The sequence below is a fragment of the Piliocolobus tephrosceles genome, chromosome 6 (assembly GCF_002776525.5).
Source record: "Piliocolobus tephrosceles isolate RC106 chromosome 6, ASM277652v3, whole genome shotgun sequence".
NCBI lineage: Eukaryota > Metazoa > Chordata > Mammalia > Primates > Cercopithecidae > Piliocolobus > Piliocolobus tephrosceles.
The window spans coordinates 159,925,772-159,949,679 of NC_045439.1; the positions used below are offsets into that span (position 1 = coordinate 159,925,772).

The 23,908-nt window shown below is 57.5% G+C and overlaps 13 non-coding genes across 13 annotated transcripts; all 13 read left to right on the forward strand.

The window, feature by feature from the left end:
* The first annotated feature begins 189 nt into the window (after positions 1–189).
* On the forward strand, positions 190–271 carry LOC111525170. The gene has a single exon (XR_002725998.1). It is a non-coding gene; the product is annotated as a small nucleolar RNA SNORD115 (small nucleolar RNA).
* A 1,992-nt stretch (positions 272–2,263) lies between these two features.
* LOC111525186 lies at positions 2,264–2,345 on the forward strand. Its single transcript, XR_002726014.1, has one exon. It is a non-coding gene; the product is annotated as a small nucleolar RNA SNORD115 (small nucleolar RNA).
* A 1,793-nt stretch (positions 2,346–4,138) lies between these two features.
* Positions 4,139–4,220, forward strand: LOC111525181. Its single transcript, XR_002726009.1, has one exon. It is a non-coding gene; the product is annotated as a small nucleolar RNA SNORD115 (small nucleolar RNA).
* A 1,783-nt stretch (positions 4,221–6,003) lies between these two features.
* LOC111525162 lies at positions 6,004–6,085 on the forward strand. The gene has a single exon (XR_002725990.1). It is a non-coding gene; the product is annotated as a small nucleolar RNA SNORD115 (small nucleolar RNA).
* A 1,786-nt stretch (positions 6,086–7,871) lies between these two features.
* Positions 7,872–7,953, forward strand: LOC111525154. Its single transcript, XR_002725983.1, has one exon. It is a non-coding gene; the product is annotated as a small nucleolar RNA SNORD115 (small nucleolar RNA).
* Positions 7,954–9,711: 1,758 nt separating this feature from the next.
* On the forward strand, positions 9,712–9,793 carry LOC111525167. Its single transcript, XR_002725995.2, has one exon. It is a non-coding gene; the product is annotated as a small nucleolar RNA SNORD115 (small nucleolar RNA).
* A 1,790-nt stretch (positions 9,794–11,583) lies between these two features.
* Positions 11,584–11,665, forward strand: LOC111525180. Its single transcript, XR_002726008.2, has one exon. It is a non-coding gene; the product is annotated as a small nucleolar RNA SNORD115 (small nucleolar RNA).
* A 1,783-nt stretch (positions 11,666–13,448) lies between these two features.
* LOC111525163 lies at positions 13,449–13,530 on the forward strand. The gene has a single exon (XR_002725991.1). It is a non-coding gene; the product is annotated as a small nucleolar RNA SNORD115 (small nucleolar RNA).
* Positions 13,531–15,331: 1,801 nt separating this feature from the next.
* On the forward strand, positions 15,332–15,413 carry LOC111525176. The gene has a single exon (XR_002726004.1). It is a non-coding gene; the product is annotated as a small nucleolar RNA SNORD115 (small nucleolar RNA).
* A 1,779-nt stretch (positions 15,414–17,192) lies between these two features.
* Positions 17,193–17,274, forward strand: LOC111525155. Its single transcript, XR_002725984.1, has one exon. It is a non-coding gene; the product is annotated as a small nucleolar RNA SNORD115 (small nucleolar RNA).
* Positions 17,275–19,050: 1,776 nt separating this feature from the next.
* LOC111525171 lies at positions 19,051–19,132 on the forward strand. Its single transcript, XR_002725999.1, has one exon. It is a non-coding gene; the product is annotated as a small nucleolar RNA SNORD115 (small nucleolar RNA).
* Positions 19,133–20,913: 1,781 nt separating this feature from the next.
* LOC111525156 lies at positions 20,914–20,995 on the forward strand. The gene has a single exon (XR_002725985.1). It is a non-coding gene; the product is annotated as a small nucleolar RNA SNORD115 (small nucleolar RNA).
* A 1,478-nt stretch (positions 20,996–22,473) lies between these two features.
* Positions 22,474–22,555, forward strand: LOC111525183. The gene has a single exon (XR_002726011.1). It is a non-coding gene; the product is annotated as a small nucleolar RNA SNORD115 (small nucleolar RNA).
* The last annotated feature ends 1,353 nt before the right edge of the window (positions 22,556–23,908 follow it).

Sequence of the window (23,908 nt, forward strand, 5' to 3'; positions counted from 1 at the left end):
GTAAGACTGGAGGAAGGCTTCCATTGGGCCAGCTTTTCATGGGCCAGTGTCCATCAGCCAGGTGCTCAGCCCCCAGTGCACTGAAGATCCAGCCTATCCTGGCACCCTAGTCTCCTGCACTCAGCAGGAGTGCTGAGCACATCTGGGTTCCACTGGATGTTTTTTTGCAAGGAGGGGGTTCCCTGGGTTGGGTCAATGATGAGAACTTTATATTGTCCTGAAGAGAGGTGATGACTTAAAAATCATGCTCAGTAGGATTACGCTGAGGCCCAACCTAGGTGAGAATTTTGGAAGAGGATTATGGGATCCTGAGATCCCCAACAAGGCCACTGTATTTTGGGCAGGAGACCTGGAGGCTCTGAAGGGCATCTGGAGGTGGCCCAACCTGTCTCTGCACTCCTTCGTGACGCAGCCCAGGCTCCCTGTGTGGGATTGGTGTTGGTGCTCCAGTTCTCTGGAGTGAGGAACGTTGGTGGCTCCTTCCTAAGCTCCTGTTCTCACCTTGTGTCTTTCAGTGAGCTCTGCCACCCAGGAGGTACCCCTGGCATTGACTGGCATCGGTGAGTGGATCCTGCTGGGGACATTGATCGTGAGCCAGACCGTGTAGGGTCCCCGAGGTTTAACCTTTGAACCACAAGGGTTTTCTCAGGGAGCAGACCTGAATTTCCACCTGGGAAAATTTCCACCAGGGAAGGGTTCTCCTGGAGGGCAACTTTTTCTGGAATCAGACCCAAGGAGGACCCCTTCCCTGAAGCCCTGCAGGGATGATGATGGTCCAGGCAGGAAAGGGTTCCTTCTGTCCAATGCAGGACAGCACCCAGCTGAGATGCAGTGATCCAGTAAGGCCTCCAGAATTGCCCAGGCCATATGAGGGGGGCCAGAGGGGCTACGGGGTGCTACAGGGGTAGCAGGAGAGCTCTTGGTCCTTGGAGTGTGGTGCCTGAATGGGCCCATGGGATTGGGTTGCGTAGATTCAGGGATCGCGCTCCATCCATGGCCCTGAATGCTACCTTTCCTGTTGAGCAGTAGGTATCTCAGTGGGTGGGGGGGTGGCATTGTTTCCCTGGGGTTGGGTCTAGGTAGAACTCTGGCTGGTACCTGGTGGTGCTGCAGATCAGCCCTGGAACATGTGGGCTTTGGGCCAAGGGACAGCGCACATCCCGCTGGGGGTCACCCTATCTCCAAGGTCAAGTGTCGTGAAGGGTGGCCCCCGAGGTGAGAAGGCCTACTGTCAGGGGATCTGTCCCAGGATTGTGTTGCTCAGGCTGCTTCTGAGCCATGGCATCACATCCACAGTGGCAGGGTCTTGGGCCCGAGCATGGCAGAGGGCACCATGTTGTTCTGGATTGGCCACATATGGCCTAACTCTGTGTGCCGGAGGTGTGCAGAGCATGGACGGTGACCCACCGGAGAAAGCACGTGGCCCTGCGTCCCAGGCTGTGATTTCCGGTGACGCTTGGAGAGGGTGTCTTGATTTGTGCTCACCATGGCCAGGGGCCAGGTCTGCAGCCTGAGCCCCGTGTGGCATCTGGGTCAACCAGGGGCAGACTATGCGATAGCCAGGTCTGCAGCCTGAGCCCCATGTGGCATCTGGGTAAGTCAGGGGCAGACTATGCGATAGCCAGGTCTGCAGCCTGAGCCCTGTGTGGCATCTGGGTAAGCCAGGGGTAGACTATGCGATAGCCAGGTCTGCAGCCTGAGCCACATGTGGCATCTGGGCCAGCTACCTTTGTTGGCTGTGAGCTGGCTGGTGGCCTTGGCCTGTGGCCAGTGGTGCCAGGGTGGCCCTGGGGTCATGTGGGGGAGCTATCTTGGGCAGTGGAGGTGCTGTTGGGGCCTGCAGTAGAGCACAGCCTGTGGGCATTTTGCCTGAGCCCAGTCACCTGCTTGCCCTGTTTCTCCAGGGTTTGGTGGCAGGGAGGGCCAAGGTTACCCTGCGTCCGTGACGACTAAGTAATTCACATGGATCTCATCATGTTTGTCCTTGGAGGGCAAGCAAATGTGGGCCCCCACCCCCGACAGCCTTCCCCACATGGAGATCATTTTGGACACATATCCTCCTCCTGTCCCCCTAGGTGGTGAGACCGGAAGAAGACTTGCATTGGGCCCGCTGTTTCTGGGCCAGAGTCAGCCAGCCTGGTTCCCAGCTCCAAGTGTGGTGAAGCTCAGGCTCTTCCTGGCACCCTTGGCTCCTGCACTGAGCTGGGGTGAGCATATCTGGGTTCCGCTGTTTGCATGTGAAGGGAGGGGGATGCCCTGGGTTGGGCCGATGATGAGAACCTTATATTGTCCTGAAGAAAGGTGATGACTTAAAAATCATGCTCCATAGTATTATGCTGAAGCTCAACCTAGGTGAGAATTTTGGAAGATGAGGCTGGAATCCTGAGATCCCTGGCAGGGCTACACTTATTTTGGGTTGGAGAACTCGAAGACCTGAAGGGCATCTTGGGGGCGCCGATCCTGTCTCTGCTCCTCCGTGAGGCAGCCCATGCTCCCCTTACGGGCTTGGTGTCTGTGCTCTGCTTCCCCATGGGTGGGGCAATTTGACAGCCCCTTCCTGAGCCCTCCTTCTTCCCTGTGTCTTTCAGTGAGCTCTTCCGTTCAGGTGGGGCCCCTAGCTTTGAGCGGCATAGGTCGGTGCATCCTGTTGGGATCATGGGCCATGAGTGAGGCAGCAAGGGGTCATCTAGAGTCAGCCTTCGGACCACTAGGGTTTTCTCAGGGAGCCAAAAGATTACCCACTGGGAGGGATAGTTCCTCCAGGAGGATCGCTTCCTTGGGAATCTGACCCTAGGAGCACGCATTTCCTGAAGCCCTGCAGAGGTGATGGTGGTCCAGACAGGAAAGGGTTCCTTTAGCCCAATGTAGGGCAGTTCCCACCTGAAACTCGGTGGGCAGGTCAGCCTCGAGGACTGCCCAGGCCACATGATGGGGGCCACTGGGGCTTTGGGGTGCCCTGGAGGTCACACTGGAGTTCTTCCTCCAAGAGGGGTGGCTGACAGGGCTCACGCAGTCAGGCTGCGGAGATTCAAGGAATGCGCCCCACCCACGGCCCTGAATGGGACCAACCCTGTTGAGCAATGGACCATTTTAGTGGCGCTTCCTTGAGCCTTTTAGGGGGTGGTGCTGTTTCAATGCAGTTGGGTCAAAGCTGAACTCCGGCTGGTGCCTGGTGGTGCTGCAGGCCAACCCTGGTGCCCACATGGACTTTGGGCCAAGGGGGCAGTCATATCCCACTGGGGTCATCCCTTCCTTGAGATTCAGTGGCGGGAAGGGTGTCCTCCTGTGGTGGAAGACCTGCTGTCAAGGGACCTGTCCTGGGAATTTGCCACCCAGGCTGCTTCTGAGCCATGGAGTCACCTCCAGGGTGGCAGGATCCTGAGTCCAAGGAAAGGAGAGGACACCATGTGGTTTCCGATTGGCCGAGTGTCGCCCGGCTCTGTGTGTGGGAGGTGGGCAAGGCATGGATGGGGACCCATCAGAGAAAGCGTGTGGCCCTGGAGGCCCCCAGGCTTTGATTTCCTGTGCGTGCTTGCAGTGGGCACCAGGGCAGCCCTACCATGCCCAGCGGCAGGCTCGGTGACTGCCAGGTCTGGAGTGGGTCCTGGCATGAAGACCACCCTCCTTGGTTGGCCATGAGCAGGTTGGCTGCCCTAGCCCATGCCCTGTGGTCCTGGTGCGGCCCTGGGGTTGTTTGGGGGAGCCAGCGTGGGCAGTGGAGGTACTCTCCAGGCCTGCAGTAGGGCGCAGCCCAGGCGTCTTGCCCAAGCCCAGAAACCCACTTGCCCTGTCTTTCCAGGGTTTGGTGACAGGGAGGGCCAAGTGTGCCCCACATCCAAAATGGATCAGTGTTCTGCATGGATCCCATCACAAGGGTATCCCCTACCCACCTTCCCTGCATTGATACGTGAGGCCCTGGTTGGACACATGTCCTCTTCCTGTCCCTACAGATGGTGACCCTGGAGAAAGACTTGTGTTGGGCCCACAGGCCCCAGGCCAATATCCATCAGCCAGGTGCTCAGCTCCCAGTGCACTGAAGCTTGGACCCTTCTTGGCAACTTGGTGTCCAGCACTGAGCTGTGGTGAGCCCATCCGGGTCCTGCTGGATGCATGCGCAGGGAGGGGGCTGCCCTGAGTTGGGTCAATGATGAGAACCTTACATTGTCCTGAAGAGAGGTGATGGCTTAAAAATCATGCTCAATAGGATTACGCCGAGGCCCAGAGTAGGTGAGAATTTTGAAAGAGGACGCTAGGATCCTGAGATCCCCGGCAGGGTCACTGTATTTTGCGTTGGAGACCTGGAGGCCCTGAAGGGCATCTGGAAGGGGGCCCAACCCTGTCTCTGTGCTCCTCTGTGAGGCAGCCCAGGCTCTCTGTGTGGGCTTGGTGTTGGTGCTCTGGTTCCCCAGGGACAGGGCAGGTTGGCGGCTCCTTCCTGAGCCCTCGTTCTCCCTTTGTGTCTTTCAGTGAGCTTTTCCACCCAGATGGTCCCCCTGGCATTGACCGACATAGGTGAGTGCATCCTGCTGGGGTCATGGGCTATTAGATAGTCAGTGTGGGGTCGCTGAGGTTCAGCCTTTGGGCCACAAGGGTTTCCTCAGGCAACCAACCTGAACTCCCACCTGGGAGAGATGGGTTCTCCAGGAGGGCAGCTTTTTTGGGAATCAGACCCAAGGAGGACGCCTTCCCTGAAGCCCTACAGGGGTGATGGTAGTCCGGGCGGGAAAGGGTTCCTTCTGCCCAACTCAGGGCCCAACGCAGGGCAGTGCCCCCCTTGAGAATTTGTGCTCTGGTAAGGCCTCGAGGACTGCCCAGGCCACATGAAAGAGGTCAGAGGGGCTACAGGGAACCACGGGGGTAAAAGGGGAGCTCTTGGCCCCCAGAGTGTGGTATATGAATGGGCCCATTGGGTTGGGTTGCAGAGATTCAAGGATCGCACCTGACTCATGGCCCTGAATGACCATCCCTGTTGAGCAGTGGGTCATCCCAGTGGGTCTCCTGGAGTCTGGTGGAGGTCGGCGTTGTTTTCCTGGGGTTGGATCAAGGTGGAGCTCTGGCTGGTACCTGGTGGTGCTGTAGGTCAGCCCTGGGACTCGTGGGCTTTGGGCCAAGAGGCAGCCCACATCCTGCTGGGGGTCATGAAGTGTGGCCTCCTGAGGTGGGAAGGCCCACTGTCGAGGCACCTAGACTGGGAATTGTTCCTCAGGCTGCTTAGGAGCCATGGTGTTACCCCCAGGGTGATGGGATCTTGGGACTAAGCAAAGGAGGGGGCACCATGTGGCTCCCGATTGGCCATGTGTGGCTGGCTCTGTGTCTGGGAGGTGTGTGGAGTATGGATGGGGACCCACCAGAGAAAGCAAGTGGCCCTGCAGTCCCAGGAGGTGATTTCTGGTGTAGGCTTAGAGAGGGTGCCTATATGTGCACCCACCATGCCCAGGAGCAGGCTATGCCACTGCAGGGTCTGCAGTGATGCCTGGCATATGGGCCAGCCTCCTTGGTTGGCTGTGACCTGGCTGGTGGCCTGTGCTTGTGCCCAGTGGTCAGGCCAGTTCTGAGTTAATGCAGGTGAGCCATTTTGGGCAGTGGAGGTGCCCTCAGGTCCTACAGTATGGCACAGCCTGGGTGTTTTGCTCAAGCCCAGTGACCTGCCTGCCTTATCCTTCCCGGGTTCGGTGACAGGGAGAACCAAGGGTGCCCTGCATCGGTGATGAGTCAGTATTTTGCATGGATCTCATCCCGTGTCCGTGGAGGACAAGCAAGCATGAGCTGGCACCAGCCACCCCCTTCTCTGCATGGAGGGTGGTCACGTGTTTCCCTAGATGATGAGACTGGAGGAAGATTTCCATTGGGCCCACTTTTCCTGGGCTAGTGTCCATCAGCCAGGTGCTTAGCCCCAGTGCCTTGAAACTCCAGACCTTCCTGACACCTGGTCTCCTGCACTGAGCTGTGGTGAGTACATCTGGGTTCCACTGGATGTTTGTGCGGCTAAGGGTTTTTTGTGTTGGGTCAATGATGAGAACCTTAAATTGTCCTGAAGAGAGGTGATGACTTAAAAATCATGCTCAATAGGATTACGCTGAGGCCCAGCCTAGGTGAGAATTTTGGAAGAGGATTATGAGATTTCACTCATAATTTTGGAAGAGGATTATGAGAGGCCACTGTATTTTGGGCTGGAGACCTGGAGGCTCTGAAGGGCATCTGGAGGTGGCACAACCTATCTCTGTGCTCCTCCATGAGGCAGCTCAGGGCCCCCGTGTGGGGTTGGTGGTGCTCTGGTTCCCTGGTTGGTGGCTCCTTCCTGAGCCCCTATTCTTGCCTTGTGTCTTTCAGTGAGCTCTTCCACCGAGGAGGGCCCCTTGGCATTGACTGGCATAGGTGAGTGGATCCTGCTGGGATCATTGGTCAGGAGCCAGACCATGTGGGGTCCCCGAGGTTCAGCCTTTGGTCCACAAGGGTTTTCTCAGGGAGCAGACCTGAATTTCCACCTGGGAGGGAAAGCTTCTCTTGGAGGGTGGCGTTTTTGGGAATCTAACCCAAGGAGGACTCCTTCCTTGAAGCCCTACAGGGGTGATGGTGGTCCAGGCAGGAAAGAGTTCCTTCTGCCCAATGCAGGACAGCGCCCAGTTGAGACTTGGTACTCCAGTAAGGTCTCAGGACTGCCCAGGCCACATGAAGGAGGCCAGAGGGGCTATGGACTGCCACTGGGGTAATAGGGGATCTCTTGGTCCCTGGAGTGTGGTGTGTGAATGGGGTTGGGTTGCGGAGATTCAAGGATCGCACCCCATCCATGACCCTGAATGCAACCCTCCCTGTTGAGCAATGGGGCATCCCAGTGGGTCTCCTGGAGCCTGGTGTGGGGTGGCGTTGTTTCCCTGGGGTTGGGTCAAGGTGGAGCTCTGGGTGGTACCTGGTCGTACTGCAGGTCAACCTTGGGACTCGTGGGCTTTGGGCCAAGGGACAACCGCATCCTGCTGGGTGTCACCCTATCTCCGAGGTCAAATGTCCTGGAAGGTGGCCTCCTGAGGTGGGAAGCCCCATTGTTGAGGGACCTGTCCCAGGATTTTGTTGCTCAGGCTTCTGAGCCATGGCATCACCTCCAGGGTGACAGGGTCTTGGGCCCAAGCAAAGGAGAGGGCACCATGTCGCTCTGAGTTGGCCAAGTCCAGCCTAGCTCTGTGGTGGGAGGTGTGCAGAGCATGGATGGTGACTCACCAGAGAAAGCATGTGGCCCTGCAGCCCCAAGCTGCGATTTTTCCGGTGCATGTTGTAGAGGACGTCTTGATGTGAGCCCACCACACCCAGGGGCAGACTGCATGACTGCCAGGACTGCAGTGGCGTGTGGCATCTAGGCCAGCCTTCTTGATTGGCCATGACCTGGCTAATGGCCCTGGCCCGTGCCCTGGGGTCATGCAGGGGAGACCTGTTGGAGGGTGGAGGTGCTCTCAGGGCCTGCAGTATAGCGCAGTCTGGGCATTTGGCCCGAGCCCAGTGACCTGCCTGCCTTGTCCTTCCTGGGTTTGGTGGCAGGGAAGGACAAGGGTGCCCCATGTTGGTGACAAGTCCATTTCTCACATGGATCTCATCACATGTGTCCGTGGAGGATGAACAAGTGAGAACTGACCCCCGCTACCTCCTTCCCACATGGAGGTCATTGTGGACTCATGTCCTCCACCTCTCTCCCAGATGGTGAGACCGGAGGAAGACTTGCATTGGACCTGCTGTTCCTGGGCCAGTGGCCATTAGCCTGGTGCCCAGTCCCTGATGCGCTGAAGCTCAGGCCCTTCCTGGTGCCCTGGTCTCCTGCACTGAGCTGTGGTGAGCACATCCGGGTCCCGCTGGAATCATGTGTGAGGTGGTTGGTCCCCTGGGTTGGGTCAATGATGAGAACCTTATATTGTCCTGAAGAGAGGTGATGACTTAAAAATCATGCTCAATAGGATTACGCTGAGGCCCAGCCTAGGTGAGAATTTTGGAAGAAGACACTGGGATCCCAAGATCCCTGGCAGGGCCACTATATTTTGGGCTGGAGAACTGGAGGCCCTGAAGGGCAACTCAGGGGGCCCCATTGTGTCTCTGCACCCCTCTGTAAGGCAGCCCAGTCTAGTTGTGTGAGCTTGGTGTCTGGTTCCCTGGGGATGGGGCATATTGGGGGCTACTTCTTGAGCCGCCGTTCTTCCCCATGTCTTTCAGTGAGCTCTTCTGCCCAGGTGGGGCCCCTGGCCTGAAGCAGCATAGGTGAGTGTAGCCTGTTGGGGTCATGGGTCATGAATGAGGCAGCATGGGGCCATTGAGGGTCAGCCTTCGGGCCACTAGGGTTTTCTCAGGGTGCCACCGGAGAGGGAACTTTTCTCCAGTAGCGTCACTTCCTTGCGAATCTGACAGGAGCACGCATTTCCTGAAGCCCTGCAGAGGTGATGGAGGTCCAGGCAGAAAGAGTTCCTTCGGCCCAACACAGAGCACCTCCCAGCTGAAACTCAGTAGGCTAGTCAGGCCTCGAGGACTGCCCAGGCCACATGAGGGGAGCAATACGGGCTCTGGGGCAGCCTGGGGTTCACGCTGGAGTTCTCCCTCCCTGGACAGTCGTGGGTGATTGGGCACATGTAGACAGGCCCCAGAGATTCAGGACTGCACCCTATCCGGGGCCCTGAGTGGGACCAACCCTGTTGAGTAATGGGCCATCTTAGTGGTACCTCCTTGAGCCTGGTAGTGGGAGGCACTGTTTCAATGCAGTTGTGTCAAGGCTGAGCTCTGGCTGGTGCCTGGTGGTGCTGCAGGCAGCCCTGGAGGTTGTGGTCTTTGGGCCAAGGGGGCAGCTCACATCCTGCTTGAGATTCAGTGGCAGGAAGGGTGTCCTCCTGAGGTGGGAAGTCCTGCTGTCCAGGGTCCTGTTCTGGGAATTTGCCCCACAGGTTGCTTCTGAGCCACGGGGTCACTTACAGGGTGGTAGGGTCTTGATCCCCAGGAAAGGAGAGGACACCATGTGGTTTCTAATTGGCGCAGTGTGGCCTGGCTCTGTGTGTGGGAGGTGTAGGGCAAGATGAAGACCCACTAGAGAAAGCACGTGAGTCTGGAGGCCCCCAAGCTTTGATTTGTGGTGTGTGCTTGGAGAGGGCACCAGGGTGGGTACCCACTATGCCCAGGGCAGGTTCTGCGACTGCCAGGTCTGCATTGGCTCCTGGTGTCAGGGTCAGACTCCTTGGTTGGCCATGAGCAGGTTGGTTGCTCTGACCCATTACCCGTGTCCAAGTGCGGCCCTGGGGTTGTTCGGGGGAGCCGGCCCGAGCAGTGGAGGTGCTCTTGGGGCCTGCAGTAGGGCACTGCCCAGGGGTCTTGCCCCAGCCCAGTGACCCATATTCCCTGTCTTTCCAGGGTTTGGTGGCCAGGAGGACCAATGGTGCCCCATTTCCATGATGGGTCAGTGTTCTGCATGGATTCCATCACATGGGCATCCCCTACCCACCTTCCCCACACTGATACGTGACACCCTGGTTGGACACAAGTCCTTCTGCTGTCACCCCAGATGGTGAGCCTGGAAGAAGAGTTGTGTTGGGCCCCCACAGGCCCCAGGCCAGTGTCCATCAGCCTGGTGCTCATCCCCCTGGTGCATTAAAGCTCAGACCCTCCCTGGCACGCTGGTCTCCTGCGTTGAGCTATGGTGAGCACATCCAAGTTCCGCTGGATGCATGCGTGGGGAGGGGATTGCCCTTGGTTGGGTCAATGATGAGAACCTTATATTGTCCTGAAGAGAGGTGATGACTTAAAAATCATGCTCAATAGGATTACGCTGAGGCCCAACCTCAGTGAAAATGTTGGAAGAGGACACTGAGATCCTGAGATCTCCCACAAGGCCACTGTATTTTTGGCTGGAGACCTGGAGGCCCTGAAGGGCATCTGGAAGGGGGCCCAACCCTGTCTCTGTGCTCTTCCTTGAGGCAACCCAGGCTACCTCTGCAGGCTTGGTGTTGGTGCTGCAGTTCCCTAGGGCAGGGAACTTTGGTGGCTCCTTCTGAGCCCCCATTCCTCCCTTGTGTCTTTCAGTGAACTTTTCCTCCCAGACGGGCTCCCTGGCATTGAGTGGCATAGGTGAGTGCATCCCGCTGGGGTCATGGGCCGTTAGCCAGGCTGTGTGGGGTCGCCGAGGTTCAGCCTTTGGGCCAGAAGGGTTTTCTCAGGCAGCCGACCTGAATTCCCACCTGAGAGAGATGAGTTCTCCATCTCTTGGGAATTAGACCCAAGGAGGATACCTGAAGCCCTGCGGGGGTGACGGTGGTCCAGGCAGGAAAGGGTTCTGTCAGCCCCAGGCAAGGCAGCTCCTAGCTGAAACTCAGTGCTCGGGTCAGTTCTCAAGGACTGCCTGAACACGAGGGGGTCCAGAGGGGCTCTGGGTGCCAAGGGGGTCACAAGGGAGCTCTCAGTCCCCAGAGTGTGGTGTGTGAATGGACCCTTATGGTTGGGTCTTGAGCATTAAAGGGTCGTGTCCCACCCATTGCCTGGAATGTGACCATCCCTATTGAGCAATATACCATCCCGGTGTGTCTCCTGGAGCCTGGTGGGAGCGGCGTTGTTTTCCTGGGGTTGGGTCAAGGCGGAGCTCTGACCCATACCGGGTTGTGCTGCAGGTCCGCCCTGGGATTCGTGGGCTTTGGCTCAAGAGGCAGCCCACATCCTGCTGCGGATCACCCTATCTCTGAGATCAAGTGTCAGGAAGGGTGACCCCCTGAGATTGGAAAATCAGCTGTCAAGGGACCTGTCCCAGGATTTTGTTGCTCAAGCTGCTTGAAATCCATTGTGTCACCTCCAGGGTGGTAGAGTTTTGGGCCCAAGCAATGGAGAGGGCACAATGTGACTCCCAATTGTTCAAGTGTGGCTGGCTCTGTGTGTGGGAGATATGCGGAATACAGATGGTGACCCACCAAAGAAAGCATGTGACTTAGGCTGTGATTTCCAATGTGTCATTTGAGAGGGCGCCAGTATGCACGCCTCCCATACCCAGGGGTAGACTATGTGACTGCCAGGTCTGCAGTGGTGCATGGCATCTGGGCCTGCCTTCTTGGTTGGCCATGACCTGGCTAATGGTGCTGGCCTGTGCCCAGTGGTCATAGGGAAGCCCTGGGGTCATGCAGCAGAGCGCTCTTGGGCTATAGAGGTGCTCTTAAAGCCTGCAGTATGGCACAGCCTGTGCATTTAGCTTGAACCCAGTGACCTACCTGCCCCGTCCTTCCTGGGTTCATTGACAAGCAGGGCCAAGGGTGCCCCGTGTCGGTGACAAGTCAGTATTTCACATGAATCTCATCACAGGTATCCATGGAAGATGAGCAAGTATGAGCTGGCATGCCCTACCTCCTTCCCCATGGAGAGGTCATTTTGGACACATGTCCTCCAGCTCTCTCCCAGGCAGTGAGACCAGAGGAAGACCTGCATTGGGCCTCCTGTTCCTGGGCCAGTGGCTATAAGTCTGTTGCCCGGCCCCACGATGTGCTGAAGCTCAGGCCCTTCCTGGTGCCCTGGTCTCCTGCACTGAGCTGTGGTGAGCACATCCAGGTTCTGCTGGAATCATGTGTGAGGTGGTTGGTCCTCTGGGTTGGGTCAATGATGAGAACCTTACATTGTCCTGAAGAGAGGTGGTGACTTAAAAATCATGCTCAATAGGATTATGCTGAGGCCCAACCTAGGTAAGAATTTTGGAAGAGGACGCTGGGATCGCAAGATCCCCGGCAGGGCCACTATATTTTGGGATGTAGAACTTGAGGCCCTGAAGGTCACCTCAGGGATGCCCAGCCCTGTCTTTGTGCCCCGCTGGGAGGCAGCCCAGGCTCCCTGTGTGGGCTTGGTGTCTGGGCTCAGGTTGCCAGGGGATGGGGCATGTTGGCGGCTCCTTCCTGATCACGTGTTCTCCCCCTTGTCTTTCAGTGAGCTCTTCTGCCCAGGTGGGGCCCATGGCCTTAAGCGGCATAGGTGTGTATATCCTGTTGAGGTCATGGGCCATGAATGAGGAAGCCTGGGGACATTGAGGGTCAGCCTTCAGGCCACTAGGGTTTTCTCAGAGTACTACCGGGGAGGGAACATTTCTCCAGTAGGGTCACTTTCTTAGAAATCTGACCATAGGAGCACACATTTCCTGAAGCCCTGCAGGGTGATGGTGGTCCAGGCAGAAAGGGTTCCTTCAGCCCAACATAGAGCAGCTCCCAGCTGAAACTCAGTGGGCTGGTCAGGGCTCCAGGACTGCCCAGGCCACATGAGGGGGGCACCAGGGGCTCTAGGGCAGCCTGGGGGTTATACTGGAGTTCTCCCTCCCTGGACAGTAGTGGGTGATTGGGCCCACGCAGACAGACCCTGGAGATTCAGGACTGCCCCCCATCCATGACCCTGAATGGAACCGACCCTGTTAAGTAATGGGCCATCTTAGTGGTACCTCCTTGAGCCTGGTAGGGGGAGGCACTATTTCAATGCAGTTGGATCAAGGCTGAGCTCTGGCTGGTGCCTGGTGGTGCTGCAGGCAGCCCTGGAGGTTGTGGTCTTTGGGCCAAGGGGGCAACTTACATCCCGCTGGGGTCACCCCTTCCTTGAGATTCAGTGGCAGGAAGGGTGTCCTCCTGAGGTGGGAAGTCCTGCTGTCCAGGGACCTGTTCTGGGAATTTGCCCCACAGGCTACTTCTGAGCCACGGGGTCACCTCCAGGGTGGAAGGGTCTTGATCCCAAGGAAAGGAGAGGACACCACGTGGTTTCTGATTGGCCCAGTGTGGCCTGGCTCTGTGTGTGGGAGGTGTAGGGCAAGATGAAGACCCACCAGAGAAAGCACGTGGGCCTGGAGGCCCCTAGGCTTTGATTTCTGGTGTGTGCTTGGAGAAGGCACCAAGGTGGGCACCCACCATACCCAGGGCAGGCTCTGTGACTGCCAGGTCTGCATTGGCTCCTGGTGTCAGTTCCAGACTCCTTGGTTGGCCCCGAGCAAGTTGGTAGCCCCGACCCGTACCCCATGGTCCCAGTGCGGCCCTAGGGTTGTTCAGGGGAGCTAGTCAGAGCAGTGGAGGTGCTCTTGGGGCCTGCAGTAAGGAACAGCCCAGGCATCTTGCCCCAGCCCAGTGACCTACATTCCCTGTCTTTCCAGGGCTTGGTGGCCAGGAGGGCCAATGTTACCCTGTGTCTGTATTGGGTCAGTATTCTGCATGGATTCCATCACATGGGCATCCCCTACCCAACTACCCACACTGATATGTGAGGCCCTGGGTGGACATGTGTCCTTCTGCTGTCACCCCAGATGGTGAGCCTGGAAGAAGACTTCTGTTGGGCCCCAACAGGCCTCAGGCCAGTGTCCGTCAGCCTGGTGTTCATCACCTGGTGTGTTGAAGCTCAGACCCTCACTGACATCTTGGTCTCCTGCACTGAGCTGTGGTGAGTACATCCAGGTTCCGCTGGATGCATGTGTGCGGAGGGGCTTACCCTTGGTTGGGTCAATGATGAGAACCTTATATTGTCTTGAAGAGAGGTGATGACTTAAAAATCATGCTCAATAGGATTACGCTGAGGCCCAACCTCGGTGAAAATGTTGGAAGAGGACACTGGGATCCCGAGATCTCCAACAGGGCCACTGTATTTTGGGCTGGAGACCTGGAGGTCCTGAAGGGCAGCTGGAAGGAGGCCCAACCCTGTCTCTGTGCTCTTCCTTGAGGCAACCCAGGCGACCTCTGCAGGCTGTGTGTTGGTGCTCAGTTCCCTAGGGCAGGAAACGTTGGTGGCTCCTTCCTGAGCCCCCATTCCTCCCTTGTGTCTTTCAGTGAGCTTTTCCTCCCAGGCGGGCCCCTGACATTGAGTGGCATAGGTGAGTGAATCCTGCAGGGGTCATGGGCCATTAGCCAGGCCACGTGGGGTCGCTGAGGTTCAGCCTTTGAGCCAGAAGGGTTTTCTCAGGCAGCCGACCTGAATTCCCACCTGAGAGAGATGAGTTCTCCAGGAGTGTGGCTTTTTTGGGAATTAGACCCTAGGAGGATACCTGAAGCCTTGCGGGGGTGACGGTGGTCCAGGCAGGAAAGGGTTCTGTCAGCCCCAGGCAAGGCAGCTTCTAGCTGAGACTCAGTGCTCGGGTCAGTTCTCAAGGACTGCCTGAACACGAGGGGGTCCAGAGGGGCTCTGGGTGCCAAGGGGGTCACATGGAGCTCTCAGTCCCCGGAGTGTGGTGTGTGAATGGACCCTACGGTTGGGTCTTAGAGATACAAGGATCGCGCCCCACCCATGGCCCTGAATGTGACTGTCCCTATTGAGCAGTGTACCATCCCAGTGTGTCTCCTGGAGCCTGGGGGGAGCGGTGTTGTTTTCCTGGGGTTGGGTAAGGCGGAGCTCTGGCCCGTATGTGGTTGTGCTGCAGGTCAGCCCTGGGACTCGTGGGCTTTGGATTAAGGGGCAGCCCTCATCCTGCTGCGGATCACCCTATCTCTGACATCAAGTGTCAGGAAGGGTGGCCCCCTGAGATGGGAAGGTCAGCTGTCGAGGGACTTGTCCCAGTATTTTGTTGCTCAGGCTGCTTGGAATCCATTGTGTCACCTCCATGGTGGTGGAGTTTTGGGCCCAAGCAATGGAGAGGGCACCATGTGACTCCCGATTGTTGAAGTGTGGCTGGCTCTGTGTGTGGGAGATATGCAGAATACGGATGGTGACCCACCAAATTTACATGTGGCTCAGGCTGTAATTTCCAGTGCGTCATTGGAAAGGGTGCCTGTACACACGCCTCCCATGCCCAGGAGTAGGCTATGCGACTGCCAGGTCTGCAGTGGTGCATGGCATCTGGGCCAGCCTTCTTGGTTGGCCATGACCTGGCTAATAGCACTGGCCTGTGCCCAGTGGTCCCAGGGATGCCCTGGGGTCATGCAGCAGAGCCCTCTTGGGCAGTGGAGGTGCTCTCAAAGCCTGCAGTATGGCACAGCCTGGGCGTTTAGCCTGAGCCCAGTGACCTACCTGCCCTGTCCTTCCAGGACACACCTTCCAGGTGGCACACAGGGCCAAGGGTGTCCATGTCAGTGACAAGTCAATATTTCACGTCGATATCATCACATGCATCCATGGAGGATAAGCAAGTATGAGCTGGCATGCCCTACCTCCTTCCCCACGGATAGGTCATTTTGGACGCATGTCCTCCAGCTCTCTCCCAGGTGGTGAGACCAGAGGAAGACTTGCTTTGGGTCTGCTGTTCCTGGGCCAGTGGCCATCAGCCTCTTGCCCAGCCACTGATAAGCTGAAGCTCAGGCCCTTCCTGGTGCCCTGGTCTCCTGCACTGAGCTATGGTGAGCACATCCAAGTTCTGCTGGATGCATGCGTGGGGAGGGGCTTGCCCTTGGTTGGGTCGATGATGAAAACCTTATATTGTCCTGAAGAAAGGTGATGACTTAAAAATCATGCTCAATAGGATTACGCTGAGGCCCAGCCTAGGTTATAATTTTGGCAGAGGACGCTGGGATCCCGAGATCCCCAGCAGGGTCACTATATTTTGGGATGTAGAACTTGAGGCCCTGAAGCTCATCTCAGGGGTGCCCAGCCCTATCTCTGTGTCCCTCTGGGAGGCAGCCCAGGCTCCCTGTGTGGGCTTGGTATCTGGGCTCAGGTTGCCCGGGGATGGGGCATATTGGCTACTCCTTCCTGAGCCCGTGTTCTCCCCCATGTCTTTCAGTGAGCTCTTCTGCCCAGGTTGGCCCCTGGCCTGAAGCAGCATAGGTGAGTGTATCCTGTTGGGGTCATGGGTCTTGAATGAGGCAGTGTTGGGCCATTGAGGGTCAGCCTTCAGGCCACTAGGGTTTTCTCCGGGTGCCACCGGGAAGGGAACATTTCTCCAGTGGGGTCGCTTCCTTTGGAATCTGACCCTAGGAGCACGCATTTCCTGAAGCTTTGCAGGGGTGATGGTGGTCGAGGCAGAAAAGGGTTCCTTCAGCCCAACATAGAGCAGCTCCCAGCTAAAGCTTGGTGGGCAGATCAGGGCTCCAGGACTGCCCAGGCCACATGAGTGGGGAACAGGGGCTCTAGGGCAGCCTGGGGGTTACACTGGAGTTCTCCCTGCCTGGACAGTGGTGGGTGATTGGGCCCACGCAGACAGGCCCCGCAGATTCAGGACTGCCCCCCATCCATGACCCTGAATGGGACCGACCCTGTTGAGTAATGGGCCATCTTAGTGGTACCTCCTTGAGCCTGGTAGGGGGAGGCACTATTTCAATGCAGTTGGATCAAGGCTGAGCTCTGGCTGGTGCCTGGTAGTGCTGTAGGCGGCCCTGGAGGTTGTGGTCTTTGGGCCAAGGGGGCAGCTCACATCCCGCTGGGGTCACCCCTTCTTTGGGATTCAGTGGTGTGAAGGGTGTCCTCCTGAGGTGGGAAGTCCTGCCGTCCAGGGACCTGTTCTGGGAATTTGCCCCACAGGCTGCTTCTGAGCCATGGGGTCACCTCCAGGGTGGCAGGGTCTTGATCCCAAGGAGAGAGCACCACGTGGTTTTTGATTGGCCCAGTGTGGCCTGGCTCTGTGTGTGGGAGGTGTAGGGCAAGATGAAGACCCACCAGAGAAAGCACATGACCCTGGAGGCCCCCAAGCTTTGATTTCTGGTGTGTGCTTGGAGAGAGCACCAGGGTGAGCACCCACCATGCCCAGAGAAGGCTCTGTGACTGCCAGGTCTGCATTGACTCCTGGTGTCACGGCCAGATGCATTGTTTGGCCATGAGCAGGTTGGTTGCTCTGACCCGTGCCCCGTGGTCCCAGTGTGGCCCTGGGATTGTTTGTGGGAGCTGGCCTGAGCAGTGGAGGTGCTCTTGAGGCCTGCAGTAGGGCACGGCCCAGGCATCTTGCCCCAGCACGGTGACCCACATTGCCTGTCTTTGCAGGGTTTGGTGGCCAGGAGGGCCAAGGGTGCTCCACGTCTGTGTTGACTCAGTATTCTGCATGGATTCCATCACATGGGCATCCCCTACTCACCTTCCCCACACTGATATATGAGGCCCTGGTTGGACACATGTCCTTCTTCTGTCCCTATGGATGGTGAGCCTGGAGGAAGACTTGTGTTGGGCCCCCACAGGCCCCAGGCCAGTGTCCTTCAGCCTGGTGCTCATCCCCCAGTATGCTGAAGCTCAGATCCTCCCTGGCACCCTGGTCTCCTGCACTGAGCTATGGTGAGCACATCCAAGTTCTGCTGGATGCATGCATGGGGAGGGGCTTGCCCTTGGTTGGGTCAATGATGAGAACCTTATATTGTCCTGAAGAGAGGTGATGACTTAAAAATCATGCTCAATAGGATTACGCTGAGGCCCAACCTAGGTGAGAATGTTGGAAGAGGACATTGGGATCCCAAGATCTCCAACAGGGCCACTGTATTTTTGGCTGGAGACCTGGAGGCCCTGAAAGGCAGCTGGAAGGAGTCCCAACCCTGTTTCTGTGCTCTTCCTTGAAGCAACCCAGGCTACCTCTGCAGGCTTGGTGTTGGTGCTGCAGTTCCCTGGGGCCAGGAAACATTGGTGGCTGCTTCCTGAGTCCCCATTCCTCCCTTGTGTCTTTCAGTGAGCTTTTCTTCCCAGGCGGGCCCCCTGGAATTGACTGGCATAGGTGAGTGAATCCTGCGGGGGTCATGGGCCATTAGCCAGGCCACGTGGGGTCGCTGAGGTTCAGCCTTTGAGCCAGAAGGGTTTTCTCAGGCAGCCAATGTGAATTCCCACCTGGGAAAGATGGGTTCTCCAGGAGGGTGGCTTTTTTGGGAATTAGACCCAGGAAGGATACCTGAAGCCCTGTGGGGGTGACGGTGGTCCAGGCAGGAAAGGGTTCTGTCAGCCCCAGGCAAAGCAGCTTCTAGCTGAGACTCAGTGCTCGGGTCAGTTCTCAAGGACTGCCTGAACACGAGGGGGTCCAGAGGGGCTCTGGGTGCCAAGGGGGTCACATGGGAGCTCCCAGTTCCCGGAGTGTGGTGTATGAATGGACCCTTAGGGCTGGGTCTTGGAGATACAAGGATCGCGCCCCACCCATGGCCCTGAATGCGACTGTCCCTATTGAGCAATGGGCCATCCCAGTGTGTCTCCTGGAGCCTGGTGGGAGGCGGCGTTGTTTTCCTGGGGTTGGGTCAAGGCAGAGCTCTGGCCCGTATGTGGTTGTGCTGCAGGTCAGCCCTGGGACTCGTGCGCTTTGGGTCAAGGGGCAGCCCGCATGGCGCTGGGGATCACCCTATCTCTGACATGAAGTGTCAGGAAGGGTGGCTTCCTGAGAAGGGACGGCCCGCTGTCGAGGGACCTCTTCCAGGATTTTGTTGCTCAGGCTACTTGAAATCCATTGTGTCACCTCCAGGGTGGTGGAGTTTTGGTCCCAAGCAATGGAGAGGGCACCATGTGGCTCCCGATTGTTCAAGTATGGCTGACTGTGTGTGGGAGACATGCGGAGTATGGGTGGTGACCCACCAAATTTGCATGTGAGTCAAGCTGTGATTTCCAGTGCGTGCGTGGAGAGGCCACCTGTACACACGCCCCCCATGCCCAGGCTGTGCGACTGCCAGGCATGGCATCTGGGCCAGCCTTCTTGGTTGGCCATGACCTGGCGAATGGCCCTGGCCCGTGCCCAGTGGTCCAGGGAAGCCCTGGGGTCATGCAACAGAGCCGTCTTGGGCAGTGGAGGGGCTCTCAAAGCCTGCAGGATGGCAAAGCCTGGGCGTTTTGCCTGAGCCCAGTGACCTACCTGCCCTGTCCTTCCAGGATTCATTGGCAAGCAGGCCCAAGGGTGCCCCGTGTCGGTGATAAGTCAGTATTTCACATGGATTTCATCACATGTTCCTTGGAGGATGAGCAGGTGTGAGCTGGCCTGCCCTACCTACTTCCCCACGTGGAGATCATTTTGGACACATGTCCAGCTCTCTCCCAGGTGGTGAGACCGGAGGAAGACTTGCGTTGGGCCTCGTGTTCCTGGGCCAGTGGTCATCAGCCTGTTGCCCAGCCCCTGATAAGCTGAAGCTCAGGCCCTTCCTGGCACTCTGGTCTCCTGCACTGAGCTGTGGTGAGCATATCTGGGTCCCGCTGGATACATGCATGAGGTGGTTGGTCCCCTGAGTTGGGTCGATGATGACAACCTTATATTGTCCTGAAGAGAGGTGATGACTTAAAAATCATGCTCAATAGGATTACGCTGAGGCCCAGCCTAGATGAAAATTTTGGAAGAAGATGCTGGGATCGCAAGATTTCCTGGCAGCACCACTGTATTTTGGGCTGGAGAACTTGAGGCTCTGAAGGGCATCAGGGTGCCCAGCCCTGTCTCTGTGCCCCCATGTGAGGCAACCCAGGCTCCCTCTGTGGGCTTGGTGTCTGGGCTCTGGTTCCCCAGGGATGGGGCATGTTGGCGGCTACTTCCTGACCCCGTGTTCTCCCCCATGTCTTTCAGTGAGCTCTTCTGCCCAGGTGGGACCCATGGCCTTAAGCGGCATAGGTGAGTGTATCCTGTTAGGATCATGAACCATGAATGAGGAAGCTTGGGGCCATTGACAGTCAGCCTTCCGACCCCTAGGGTTTTCTCAGGGTGCCACCGGGGACTGAACGTTTCTTCAGTAGGGTCACTTCCTTGGGAATCTGACCCTAGGAGCACACATTTCCTGAAGCCCTGCAGAGGTGATGGTGGTCCAGCCAGAAAAGATTCCTTCAACCTAACATAGAACAGCTCCCAGCTGAAACTTGGTGGGCAGGTCAGGGCTCAAGGACTGCCCAGGACACATGAAAGGGGCAATTGCGGCTCTGGGGCAGCCTGGGGGTCACGCTGGAGTTCTTCCTCCCCGGACAGTGGTGGTTGATTGAGCCCACGCTGATAGGCCCTGGAGATTCATCACTGTACCCCATCCATGGCCCTTATCAGACCGACCCTATTGAGTGATGGGCCATCTTAGTGGTACCTCCTTGAGCCTGGTAGGGGGAGGCACTGTTTCAATGCAGTTGGATCAAGGCTGAGCTCTTGCTGGTGCCTTGTGGTGCTGCAGGCAGCCCTGGAGGTTGTGGTCTTTGGGCCAAGGGGGCAGCTCATGTCCCGCTGGGGTCTCCTCTTCCTTGAGATTCAGTGGCAGGAAGGGTGTCCTCCTGAGGTGGGAAGTCCTGCTGTCCAGGGACCTGTTCTGGGAATTTGCCCCACAGGCTACTTCTGAGCCACAGGGTCACCTCCAGGGTGGAAGGGTCTTGATCCCAAGGAAAGGAGAGGACACCATGTGGTTTCTAATTGGCCCAGTGTAGCCTGGCTCTGTGTATGGGAGGTGTAGGGCAAGATGAGGACCCACCAGAGAAAGCACGTGGCCCCGGAGGCCCCCAGGCTTTGATTTCTGGTGTGTGCTCGGAGAGGGCACCAGAATGGGTACCCACCATGCCCAGGGCAGGCTCTGTGACTGCCAGGTCTGCATTGACTCCTGGTGTTAGGGCCAGACTTGTTGGTTGGCCATGAGCAGGTTGGTTGCCCTGACTCATGCCCCAGAGTCCCAGTGCGGCCCTGGGGTTGTTTGGGGGAGCCGGCCCAAGCAGCGGAGGTGCTCTTGGGGCCTGCAGTAGGGCACAGCCCAGGCATCATGCCCCAGCCCAGTGACCCACTTCCGTGTCTTTCCAGGATTTGGTGGCCGGAAGGGCGTGTCCCCCCATGTCCCTCGTGTCCATGATGGGTCAGTATTCTGCATGGATTCCATGATGGCATCCCCTACCCACCTTCCTCACACTGATATGTGAGGCCTTGGTTGGACACATGTCCTTCTCCTGTCACCCCAGATGGTGAACCTGGAGGAAGACTTGTGTTGGGCCCCCACAGGCCCCAGGCCAGTGTCCGTCAGCCTGGTGCTCATCCCCTGGTGTGTTGAAGCTCAGACCCTCCCTGGCACCCTGGTCTCCTGCACTGAGCTGTGGTGAGCACATCCAGGTTCCACTGGATGCATACGTGGGTCAATGCCCTTGGTTGGGTCAATGATGAGAACCTTATATTGTCCTGAAGAGAGGTGATGACTTAAAAATCATGCTCAATAGGATTACGCTGAGGCCCAGCCTAGGTGAGAATGTTGGAAGAGGACACTGGGATCTCGAGATCTCCAACAGGTCCACCGTATTTTGGGCTGGAGACCTGGAGGTCCTGAAGGGCATCTGGAAGGAGGCCCAACCCTGTCTCTGTGCTCTTCCTTGAGGCAACCCGGGCTACCTCTGTAGGCTTGGTGTTGGTGCTGCAGTTCCCTAGGGCAGGGAACATTGGTGGCTCCTTCTGAGCCCCCATTCCTCCCTTGTGTCTTTCAGTGAACTTTTCCTCCCAGGCGGGCCCCCTGGAATTGACTGGCATAGGTGAGTGGATCCTGCAGGGGTCATGGGCCATTAGCCAGGCCATGTGGGGTCGCTGAGGTTCAGCCTTTGAGCCAGAAGGGTTTTCTCAGGCAGCCGACCTGAATTCCCACCTGGAGAGATGGGTTCTCCAGGAATGTGGCTTTTTTGGGAATTAGACCCTAGGAGGATACCTGAAGCCTTGCAGGGGTGACGGTGGTCCAGGCAGGAAAGGGTTCTGTCAGCCCCAGGCAAGGCAGCTTCTAGCTGAGACTCAGTGCTCGGGTCAGTTCTCAAGGACTGCCTGAACACGAGGGGGTCCAGAGGGGCTCTGGGTGCCACGGGGGTCACATGGGAGCTCTCAGTCCCCGGAGTGTGGTGTGTGAATGGACCGTTAGGGTTGGGTCTTGGACATAAAATGGTCATGCCCCACCCATTGCTTGGAATGTGACCGTTCCTAGTGAGCAATGGGCCATCCCAGTGGGTCTCCTGGAGCCTGGTGGGAGGTGGCGTTGTTTTCCTGGGGTTGAGTCAAGGCCTCTGCCTTGCCCGTACCTGGTTGTGCCACAGGTCAGTCCTGCGATTCGTGGCCTTGGTCCAAGGGGCAGCCTGCATCCTGCTGGGGATCACCGTATCTCTGAGATCAAGTGTCAGGAAGGGTGGCCCCCTGAGAAGGGACGGCCCGCTGTCAAGGGACCTGTTCCAGGATTTTATTGCTCAGGCTGCTTGGAATCCATTGTGTCACCTCCATGGTGGTGGAGTTTTGGGCCCAAGCAATGGAGAGGGTACCATGTGGCTCCCAATTGTTCAAGTGTGGCTGGCTCTGTGTGTGGGAGATATGCGGAATACGGGTAGTGACCCACCAAAGAAAGCATGTGACTCAGGTTGTTATTTCTAGTGTGTGCTTGGAGAGGGCACCTGTGTGCACAATGTGTTCATGGAGGACGAGCAAGCATCAGTTGGCACGCCCTACCTCCTTCCCCACATGGCGGTCATTTTGGACAGATGTCCTCCACCTCTCTCCCAGATGGTGAGACAGGAGAAAGACTTGTGTTGGGCCTGTTCCTGGGGCTGTGGCCATCAGGCCGGTGCCCAGCTCCTGATGCACTGAGGCTCAGGCCCTTCCTGGCACCCTGGTCTCCTGCACTGAGTTGTAGTGAGCACATCCGGGGTCTGCTGGAATCATGTACGAGGTTGTTGGTCCCCTGGGTTGGGTTGATGATGAGAACCTTATATTGTCCTGAAAAGAGGTGATGACTTAAAAATTGTGCTCAATAGGATTACGCTGAGGCCCAGCCTAGATGAGAATTTTGAAAGAGGATGCTGGGATACCAAGATCCCTGGCAGGGCCACTAGTCACTGTATTTTGTGCTGAAGAACTTGAGGCCCTCAAGGGCATCTCAAGGGGACCCAGCCATGTCTCTGTGCCCCTCCATGAGGCAGCCCAGGCTCACTGTGTGGGCTTGGTGTCTGGGGTGTGTTTCCCCAGGGATGGGGCATGTTGGTGGTTCCTTCCTGAGCCCGTGTTCTCCCCCGTGTCTTTCATGAGCTCTTCTGCCCAGGTGGGGCCCAGGGCCTTAAGCGGCATAGGTGAGTGTATCCTGTTGGGGTCATAGGCCATGAATGAGGCAGCGTTGGGCCATTGAGGGTCAGCCTTTAGGCCACTAGGGTTTTCTCAGGGTGCCAACCTATTTCCCACTGGGGAGGGAACATTTCTCCAGTAGGGTTGCCTCCTTGGGGCTCTGACCCTAGAAGCGTGCATTTCCTGAAGCCCTGCAGGGTGATGGTGGTCCAGGCAGGAAAGGGTTCCTTCAGCCCAACATAGAGCAGCTCCCAGCTGAAATTCTGTGGGCTGGTCAGGCCTTGAGGACTGCCCAGGCACATCATGGGGGACACAGAAGCTCTGGGGCTCCCTGGGGGTCACATTAGAGTTCTCCCTCCCTGAAGAGTGGTCGGTGATTGGGCCCACATAGTCAGGCGGTGGAGATTCAAGGAATGCGCTCCACCCATGGCCCTGAATGGGACCGACCCTGTTGAGTAATCGCCATCTTAGTGGCACCTCCTTGAGCCTGTTGGTGGGGGTGGTGTTTCAGTGAGGTTGAGTCAAAGCTGAGCTCACCTGGTGCCTGATGGTGCTGCAGGCCGGCCCTTCTTTGGGCCAAGGGGACAGCTTGTGTCCCACTGGGGTCATCCCTTCCTTTAGATCCAGTGGTGGGAAGGGTGGCCTCCTGCGGCCGGCTGTTCAGGGACCTGTCCTGGAAATTTGCCACACAGGCTGCTTCTGAGTCATGGGGTCACCTCCAGGGTGGTGGGGTCTTGAGCCCAAGAAAAGGAGGACATCATGTGATCCCTGATTGGCCAAGACTCCTTGGTTGGCCAGAAGCAGGTTGGTTGCACTGGCCTATGCCCCATGGTCCTGGTGTGGCCCTGGGGTTGTTATGGGGAGCCAGTTCAGGCAGTGGAGGAGCTCTCAGGGCCTGCAGTAGGGTGCAGCCCAGACATCTTGCCCCAGCCCAGTAACCCACTTGCTCTGTCTTTCTAGGGTTTGGTGGTCGGGAGGGCCAATGGTGCCCTGTGTCCATGTTGGGTCAGTGTTCTGCATGGATCCCCATCACATGGGTATCCCCTACCCACCCTCCCTGCACTG